Source organism: Poromitra crassiceps, assembly GCF_964638095.1.
Source record: "Poromitra crassiceps genome assembly, chromosome: 17".
NCBI classification, from domain to species: Eukaryota; Metazoa; Chordata; class Actinopteri; order Beryciformes; family Melamphaidae; genus Poromitra; species Poromitra crassiceps.
In genome coordinates this window covers 29699095-29709307 of record NC_139635.1, presented here as the reverse complement: position 1 = coordinate 29709307, position 10213 = coordinate 29699095, and positions in this window count along the sequence as shown.

The window sequence follows — 10213 nt, the reverse complement described above, 5'->3', positions numbered from 1 at the left end:
TTTCTGATATAATTGTTAGTCAGAGAATTTCTGCATGGCTAGGCCGCTTCAGATTCCCAAGCTGGTTGACAGTGCCAGGCAGTTTAATAGAAAAACTGGATGCTGAGGGTTTTAAAACAGAGGCGCACTGAACCTGCACGTGGTTCACCAGGAGCCTCTTGTACTCCTTCTCCACAAAAAATAAAGAACGGGACGGTAACTTTGCTCTCACAAAAATGGTAGACACGCCATCATCAGCTGTTACGTGGGGACGCAGAGACTTCGCTACTCCGTCAGTGTTGTTGCCTCTACACTAAAACAATGTCATTGTTTTCTTAATTAGCCCGCTATTCATTGATTCTATTCGCTGTTTTATTCAAACAGGGGGAGTTGTCAGAAGCAATTCAGCGCCTCTCTGCCTTCCTGCAGGCTTTGACAGATGACTCTACTACCGCCGATGATGCCGGGGTGAACAAACAAGCGGCTCCAGATGCCGCTGGATTGAATGAGTAGAAGCCTACAGTTCAAATAGCAGTGTAATTGGACATTCACCTGGACCAGACAACTTACTTACCCTCGCACGCTTCACTATCCCCCCCCTCTTTACTTGCAGCAAATCCATAACAATGAAACAGGTGACTTTCATGCTGCTGTCAGGACTGATCTAATTTTAGCTGGGTGAATGATTGCAATTGGCTTTGCCTCATCAGATAATTAATCTATGTCACCATTAATTGGAAAAGAGAATAATTACAGGCCGTGTTGACAGAAATTCTACGCTTCTCCAGATTTCAAGATCTAATTACAACTAGTGAAACCCCCATGACCTTAACTAGCACTTAGTACACCCTGGCCACCTTGACCATGTCCGTGCGAAGACCTCTCGAGAAAGACCCTGTTTTTTGTTTTTCCATTCCGCGCTCCTTCCCCTCGCCGCTCTCTGAGAGCTGTCTCCCTCAATCACTTTTCAATATTCAATCTTAATTTTGTGGAAGTTTAGCATTTTCAATGAGCTGGAGATGAATGATTAATGAATAAATTTAAATGCTTCATTTTGTCCATGGATCATTAGTTAAGTCCTTTGTGGGAAGGACCTGAGAAAGGAGTGAAAATTATTGAGACATTAGCCTGAAGCAATCCAGGGGTAAATAGTGTGCACAAAAGGATGTTGTGTGCGCACTATCCACTGGCTTTCTAAAGAACCCCGGGGAAACACTGCTTTCAATTTGGAATCTAACTGAATCACATTTAGTATTTGGAGAAAATTGATTTTTCTTTCATCATGTTTCAACCTTGTCATACTAATGATACAGAACACTAATGTCTGTTCCGTACACACTACAAGTGAAGTAAGATCGTTTCTGGATAAACAATAGCCGTCTGAATATTATACAAATATTGTTAATGAATATTGTAAATTCCATCATGGAGAAGCAGGTAATCAAAAAGAGTCATATCATATCATTCTTGAATGACAGTGCTGTTGACATCCTTAGTGATTTTTGTTATAGTTGATAACCTCCTTAAAACACTTTGTTGCCCTCTCCTTCTGTCCGTCTGGCTGATAGAGATGCTGTAGTTTGGCTGATGGGCCAGATGCCTCTCCTGCTAGTGGGGACAGAGGGGGGCAGTGTGGAACAATAACCTGCTGGTGGGGACAGAGGGGGGCAGTGTGGAACAACAACCTGCTAGTGGGGACAGAGGGGGGCAGTGTGGAACAATAACCTGCTGGTGGGGACAGAGGGGGGCAGTGTGGAACAACAACCTGCTAGTGGGGACAGAGGGGGGCAGTGTGGAACAACAACCTGCTAGTGGGGACAGAGGGGGGCAGTGTGGAACAACAACCTGCTAGTGGGGACAGAGGGGGGCAGTGTGGAACAACAACCTAAGAAAGACATAGTTGACTGCAACACAAGGCCAGCCCGGGTCTGTCAACACGGCCATGCAATTTATTTATTTATTTATTGCTTCCTTTCTTTATTTCTTTAATCCCCCCCCCCATGTTTTCCTCAATTGTTACTTGGTCATTTCCCCCTGCTGTCCCGGTCGGTGCTCCACCCCCTCTGCTGCTGATCTGGGGGAGAGTTGTAGACTAGCACATGCTTCCTCCAATACATGTGCATTTGCCAGCCACTTATTTTCACCTGACAGCGAGGTGTTTCACCGGCAGGATGAATTCCCCCCAGTTCCCCTCCCGCCCGAACAGGCGCCCAGACCGACCAGAGGAGGCACTAGTGCACCGACTAGAACACACACCCTTAATCCGGCTTCCCACCCGCAGACACAGCCAATTGTACCTGTGTGGGCGCCTGACCAAGAGGTAACATGGAGGATCGAACCTGCGACTGTTGTGTTGGTAGTCAGGGAATCTATCACTGCACTACCATAGAGTCATCATTCAGAAACCACGCCCAAGACGGGGGAAAACAGAAAGCCCCCCTCCAATCCTGGCGTTCTCCTATGTCACGTGCATGGTTGCGTGTTGCAGAAAAAGATCGTATATACGGAAGATGAACACTCTTACTTCCTTGACAGCTAGATCCACATTTTCTTCTCGCCAATTCTCAATGGCTTCCTTGTTTTGCTCAGGAGTACAAAAAAACTTTAACTGGCGATTTTTTACATTTGTTGTCTGCGCAGCCCACCACACAACAGCTTTTAGCTATGTTTAATTCAAGGAAAATGACGCTGGTGTGTGGAAATGAACGGAGCCTTTCCCCCGTGATGGGCGTGGCCTATTTCATGCAGTGTCTATGGCAATTCATAAGCATTGTGCTACTGAAAATTATTCTGGCAAATGAGAACTTTTGCAGTGTCTCTTTAATCTGCGTAATAAGTACATTTCCAAGGGTTTCTTTGCATGTCTCCACATATAATGCTCTGCGGACACAACATACAGGATGCCCAGCGTGATGGCACTAAGGGGGGCGTCTCAGATCAACAGCTTTGCCAAGCCGCGATGCCACTAGCTCTCCAAAAGCACCTTGAAGAGAAATGGTGTGAAAAATGCTCAGCCCGTCCTATCCCTTACTGGCTATATGGCAATATCTCAAAGGAAGGCACCTCCCCAACACATTCATCTACTCCGCGTGCATCTAATCAATCCCCTAAATAAATGAAAGCCAGAGCAAACGGGATGTCATCACATTTATCTGCAGGCGGTGCACACACCTGAGTGCAGTTGCTCTGAAGAGGCTAGACTGTGTGGAAATACTGATGGGGGTGTTTGACAGCTGAGATGTATTTTCCTCCGTGTTAGAGGCTGCTTTCTGTGTGATGAGGAAGGACAGAACATTGAGAAGAAGCTTTGCTGTGGCCTTTTATTGTTGTACTGTGTGACGGATCAACGTCGGTTTAGAAGACGAGTGTTTTGTGTCGAGGACATTTTGTGAAAGACATGGTGGTGGGAAAAGCAGATTTACAGACATCTGATTCTCAACTTTAGCCTGGCGCCACCATGCCAGACGATGGGCCAGTCTCACTCTGATGCACTTCACTGATCGCTTCTGATCACTGAGGTGAAGCCAAGTGAATCAGAGCGACATTCTGTGGTCTGAGCCTAACCAAAAGGCTGTTTGGGATTTCGTTAAAACAGGGGAAATGGGAGGGGGGGGGGGTATTTTGTCCAGCCAAAAACCGTCCTCTCTTTGTAGTTTGTTCGCGAGCGGAGTGGAGAGTTGAGTCATGGAGCTGATGGAGTCAAGGAAAGAATGTGAGTTGAGAGAGGTGCTACTGTGTCTAAAATATCAATGAGGGAGATACTGCCAAGTTTTGGAGCGCACAAGAGGGAATAGGTCTTGTGTTAACATAGAGTGGACCGGGCAGCTCTGCACTGCTTCATAGAGTAACTGTTACATGCCATTGATTTAGTTTTTCTTCCTATAGTTTTATTTAACTTTATTTCATTTTGGACTCTTAATAATTTAAAACATTGCATTGTATAATTTCTCTTCGGGCTAGTTATACAGTAGTTTCTAAAAGATTGTGTTGTGCTGGGCGACCGGGTAGTGCAGCGATACATTCCCCAGCCCCAACAGGAGGGTCGCAGGTTCGAGCCCCCATGTTAATGTACCTCCGGCTTGGTCAGGCGTCCATACAGGACAGGACAGGCTGGGAAGCCGAATTAGAGGTATAAGTCCTGGTCGCTGCACTAGTGCCTCCTCTGGTCGGTCGTGGTGCTTATTCATGGGGAGGGGAACTGGGGGGAATAGCGTGATCCTCCCACGCGCTACGTCCTGCCGGTGAAACCCCTCGCTGTCAGGTGAAAAGAAGTGGCTGTATTGGAGGAAGCATGTGCAACTCTCCCCCAGATCAGCAGAGGGGGTGGAGTAACGATCGAATCAGCAGGGGGAATTGCCCAAGTAGGGAAGAAGAAGAAAAAGATATAAAATAAAAAAGATTGTGTTGTGCTGAAGTTTAGGTAACTACCACATCTGTCAGGGGAAATGTCATCCAATCACACTGTACAGCTCAACAATAGACTGTAATTGTGTGTTTGCCCAGGTGAGTCTTCAATGTGGAACTCCACAGAAGACATGCCAAACAAATTCATCAGAAAAAAACAACAACAATACATGGTCCTTGTGTTTCCACACTCATTTGATTTCAAAGACGTTTATCTTAACAGGATAATAATTTGTGAAAGTCTCTGACATTTGTGGCTAGCTAGCATGATAATAAATCCATGGCTTGGAACATTTTTTAGTTAATTAGAGTCAATCAATCCAAACTTTGCTCACTTACCGGTGTGAAACCAGAGTATAATGAGCAGAAATCAGCATGGTGATTGGAAAACACAAATTACAGCTGTTAAAGAGAAACTCATCCACTTTTCTTCTGTTGATGCCAATGCCTGCTGCGAGCATTTAAAATGAGCATGGTATTCTTTTAATGGATGTTGAGGGAATGTATTCCTCTATCATTAAAAAAGCGGTTAATATCCTCTAAGGCTAAAACAAGAGGTTAGTGTGATTGCATGACAACTCTTTTAAAATTGTATATTTGTCAGTTGACCGGTAGATGCGATAAAATGGTCGTAGTTTATCTGTTAGAATGACAAACAATGCACAGTACTGTATACACCTGAATAAGCTCTCTCTATCTGTACCAGCCTACCAGCTCGTACAGTACACTGTCAATCTAGTATACCACTTCTGTAGTGTATCTTAGTAATAGCCTCTTGCCTCTAGGGTTGGGCAATATATCGATATTACATCAATATTGTGATATGAGACTAGATCGTCTTAGATTTTTGGATATTGTAACATCGTGATATGGCATAAGTGTTAGGGTTAGGTTTTAAAGGCTGCATTACAGGGAAGTGATGTAATTTTCTGAACTTACCAGACTGTTCTAGTTGTTTGCCTTTACCCACTTAGTCATTATATCCACATTACTGATGATTATTTATTAAAAATCTCATTGTGTAAATATCTTGGTCAGAAAGCATCAATAGTCATCCCTTCAACATCGTCTCGATATCGAGGTATTTGGTCTAAATTATCGTGATATTTGATTTTGTCCATATCGCCCAGCCCTCAACTGCTTCCCTGTTTATGTGTATTATGTGAAGTAACCCTACATAACGGCGTGCAGCTCACCAGTGAGGTGGTCAGCACTGCTGCTTCAGTAACACCATGTGGCATATTAATGAATTTCCCTGATATATGGGACAGTCTGTGCTATAAAAAGCTGTGTGTGTATATATCTATGGTCAGGGCTATATTCATATTATTCTTGACATATTCCAGAGGCTCACATTTATGGTGTAATGATGTGAGTAATAACCTGGTGATGTTAACAGGACCCTGCAATAATCTGATCTAGGCTCCCAGACAGAGGCGTGATCTGACCCCGGTGGTCAGCCGGCAAATATGACCTCACCACTGGGTGTAATTTCCTCTCAAGAGCTCTTGGAAGGGGGAGAGCTTATGTTGTCGAGCTCATGTCGTCGGGGCTGGTAACAGCAGCTTGCCATTGTATTAATTATTGTCAGGGAATCCAAGGGGTTCAGATAATACAGAATGCACTGCTTGGTCCCGTTTGTTTCACTTGTCAGTGGAGTGAATAATTGGGAGTGCTGACCATATTAAGAGACAGCGAATTTCTGAAAGATATGACTCCAACAGTCGCGACACAAACGTAGGGGCTTGGAAATTAAAAGCTTAATGTCTGAGAATTTCAAATCAATGTGGAATAATGTCTTGGCTGCTCGCTGCCAAACGAATTTACTGAAGTTTAACTCTGACAACACAGTGATTCTGATTCACAGTGAAACTTACTGTTTGGGGATATTTATGCAAAATTATAGGGATACCATGGTTATTGCATTTTACATTTTATTTCCCCCCAGCACAGAAACCTTATAGCCTACATGTTGCTACAAGGATATATTTGATCAAAGTCACAGTTTAGTGAGAGATTCGTTTTATGAAATTGTGAAAATTGAGGCAGGCTGCTTTTGCTTTTCAGATGGGTGTCAGATTTGTTGCATCCCAACCTCCTACTTTAAAGGCTCAAGAACATTGATAGTACAGTTTAGGTGTGGGGGGTGTTTGGGGGGGGGGGTTGCTAATACAATGGGGCTCATCTTGCAATTCTCCCAAGGAATAACTATCAGTCCTGCTACAGCGGCTTCAGCGTCCCTAGGTGACCGCGCCACTGAGCCCGTGCTCGCTCCATCGCACCCCACTCCACGCCTGCTGCCACCCTGAAGGTAGATGCATCACGCTGGGGAGACTGCGCAACAGCAGCACCCCCCCCCCCCCCTCTCTCTCTCTCTCCCTTCAGCCCCCACACTCCTCCATCGCACCGTGGCCCCCCTGCGGCCCTCCAGCACTTTGGGTCTCCACTACAGCCGCGGTCCCAGCAGCCCAGACGGACTCTCCCTCAGGTGAGTACTCCATACCACCTCCGTGTCTCCTCCCACCTGAACTGCACAATTGGTAGCCTTTGTCATTTGAGAATGCCACATGCACGCACACACACACACACATGTACTGTAGTACACACACACACACACACACACGTACTGTCGTACACTACACACACACACACACGCTCCTGTGCTCACTCTGGAGGGGACACCGCCTGTTCCTCTCTGCTCACCTCGCGGCTGCTGCTGACTCTGTGAGCCGTGTCTGGTGGCTGCACCATGTGTGGGGATCTAGGGGTTTCAAACAGCATGCAGGCCTCCCCTTCTCCCCGAATGGCACATATAAGTGCTTCCAGTTGAATACACAGTGGACATTTTATGAATCATCCGTAATGGTTAACTTTGATCTGAGATGACAAGCACGCTCTAATCAGACGCTAAATATATAATCACCTCAATGTTGTTTTATGTTGGTTTTTTTATTATGTTTTTTTCAGATTTTTTTGCTCATTTTCTCCCCAATTGTAGTTGGCCAATTCCCCTGCTGTCCCGGTCGTGGCTCCACCCCCTCTGCCGATCTGGGGAGAACTGTAGACTAGCACATGCTTCCTCCGACACATGTGCAGTCGCCAGCCGCTTCTTTTCACCTGACAGCGAGGTGTTTCACCCGCAGGACGTACCACGTGGGAGGATCACGCTATCCCCCCCAGTTCCCCTCCCTCCAAACAGGCACCCTGACTGACCAGAGGAGGCACTAGAGCAGCGACCAGGACACATACTGTACCCCACAGGCTTCCCATCCGCAGACACGGCCAATTGTGTCTGTAGGAACGTCTGACCAAGCCGGAAGTACCGCTGCCGGGAATTGAACCCGGGTCTCCGCGGTGGTACATGCTTTTACCTCTACACTACCCAGACGCTACATAATGACTTCAATGTTAAACATGCGACTGTATGTGTTCAAACTTCCCAATGCATCACGGTGAAGGAAAAGCTGCTGTTACAAGAAATGTGGCCTTTGCTTTGCACTTTAAACTGACCCTCTGGCTTTCTCCTCACCTAGATATAAATTGAACCTACGCTTCAAGCAAACTCCTTTGTCCGGTTGGTGATAAAGCTGCTCTTGGCGGATGATAAACCGGTCAAAACATTGCCACAGACAGTTAAAGTAACAGTTGTCTGGCCTCCTAATCTGAAGCTTCTGCTCCCCGAAAATAATATGGTATTTCTAGTCTCTCCACATTATCCAAAGCAGTCATATCGCATTACAATATCATTTCACACAGGTAATTGTTAGCTCTTCTGTAATCCGATACAATACAGGCAACCAAATGTTAAAGGAAAGCTGTGTATACTTGGGGGGGGGGGTCTCAAATTATACTTGGGGAGATCTACAATTTAAATATAACTGCTGAGAGCTTGAAGATTAAACATTGACTGTAACATGCAGTCTGCCTAGTTAATTCCTCATACATATCTTTCTAACATAGCACATGTATTTATTATTTTCACATTCAGTTTCTCCCTTTCCTTTTAGCAATTTCTGATGAGGGGAAAAAACCCTTGAAACTGTAATTCTTGCAAAAAGACATAAATTAGAACTTCCACTTTATAGGTTGCCATACCACAGCGCACTTAGTTAACAAAATATTTTTTACAAACAAGATGATATCACCCTCTCCATGATATTAATATGATATGTTCTCTGATCTGTAAACAGCTGGTTATCTTGCTTTTCCACGATAAGAGAAAGTGCTGAGGATTTCCGCCTGGTGAGCACATTTGGGCTGAATCTTTCACACGTCACAAATTGCAGATGGGAAGCAGTGATCTTGAACAGCCGATCACATTTCCGTGACCATCTGACACCTTCCATTTAGGAAAATAATACTTTCTATCTTAGCATACCCTCTGCAGCAGCCAGCACAAGGAATTATGCCTGGCAGACTTTGCTATTCACAACTTTGGAGCTTCTCTGTTTTGTCTCATATATTGATTAGATTAAATGCTCATTCTTTAATCAGCTATTCAATGCTACAATAATATGTGCAGCACGGGTTGTTTTGTTATTTGCTGTATTGTTATTGATATGCTCGTAACGATCCTGTTATTACCATTATTAACAATAAGAAAGCATGCCATTATGGAAGTGTTCAACAATAAGTTGTACTGTACAGTAACAGAGGATGAACAGGCTGGGGTTAAGGAGCTTATAGTGACTAATGCATACAATAGATGGTGAATGTCTTGTGTCTTTGTGCGCATATACTTGGCAGCCTAGCTGTTATTTTGAAAGCTCACAATATGACTGAACTTAGAACTAGGCCATATGGACAAAATCAAATATCACAACTTGTTTTTATTTTTTTACCAAATACCTCAATATCGATATTGCAACAGTATTGTAGGGATGACTATTGGTGCTTTCACAAAATATTTACACAATGAGATTTTTGATAAATAATCACCAGTAATGTGGATACTAAGTCTGGTAAGTTCAGAAAATGACATCACCTTACTGTAAAGCAGCCTTTAAAACCAGGAATTTAAAACCAGGAATACCATATAACGATATTGCAATATCCAAAAACGAAGATGATATCTAGTCTCATATCACAGTATTGATATAATATCAATATACTGCCCAGCCATAACTGAACTATATTGATCTCATGTTATTCATTCTCATAGCTTTCCCCTCCTTTCTATTGTATTGCAATGCCTTTCTGTTTTAAGCGCTATTCATTGTTAGCAACATGTCATATTTCCAGAACCCGGGGGCGATAAATTGAAACACTTTTTACCCATAGAGGTAGATATGGTATCTGTGTAATATGACAGATAAATATGAGTTGGGTTAACTGGTACAGAGAGTTGTAAATCACTGTAGTGTGATTCTTTGTCTCAAAGGGTTTAATTAGTCTCGAAATTCTTCTCTTATCTGATGACCTCCCCCTCCCTCTCCACACACTGCAACAACCTACAACCATAAGCCCTGCAATCTGAAGACCAGTGCCCTCAGGAGACTGAGTTGCTACAAAGAGCTGAAAGAGTTGGAGATGGTCATTTCATTGCGTTAGAATAGCTCGCTCGAGACCTGGGTAATGTAGTGCTGAGTGCTGGCAAAGATAACAGTACGTGACTGCAAATTGAAATACAATGAAGTACACCGCAGTGATACGTACTTTGAAGATGGGATGACCACACAAGACAATAATAGCAAACAACAATGTGTGTTTTAACCCACTAATCAACATTATCATCATATTTTGTGTATATGATCTGATTTCAAATGTAATCCACAACCTGAGTCAATCCACAGACTTAATATTCAATTAATTTGTTCTGTATAACTCAACG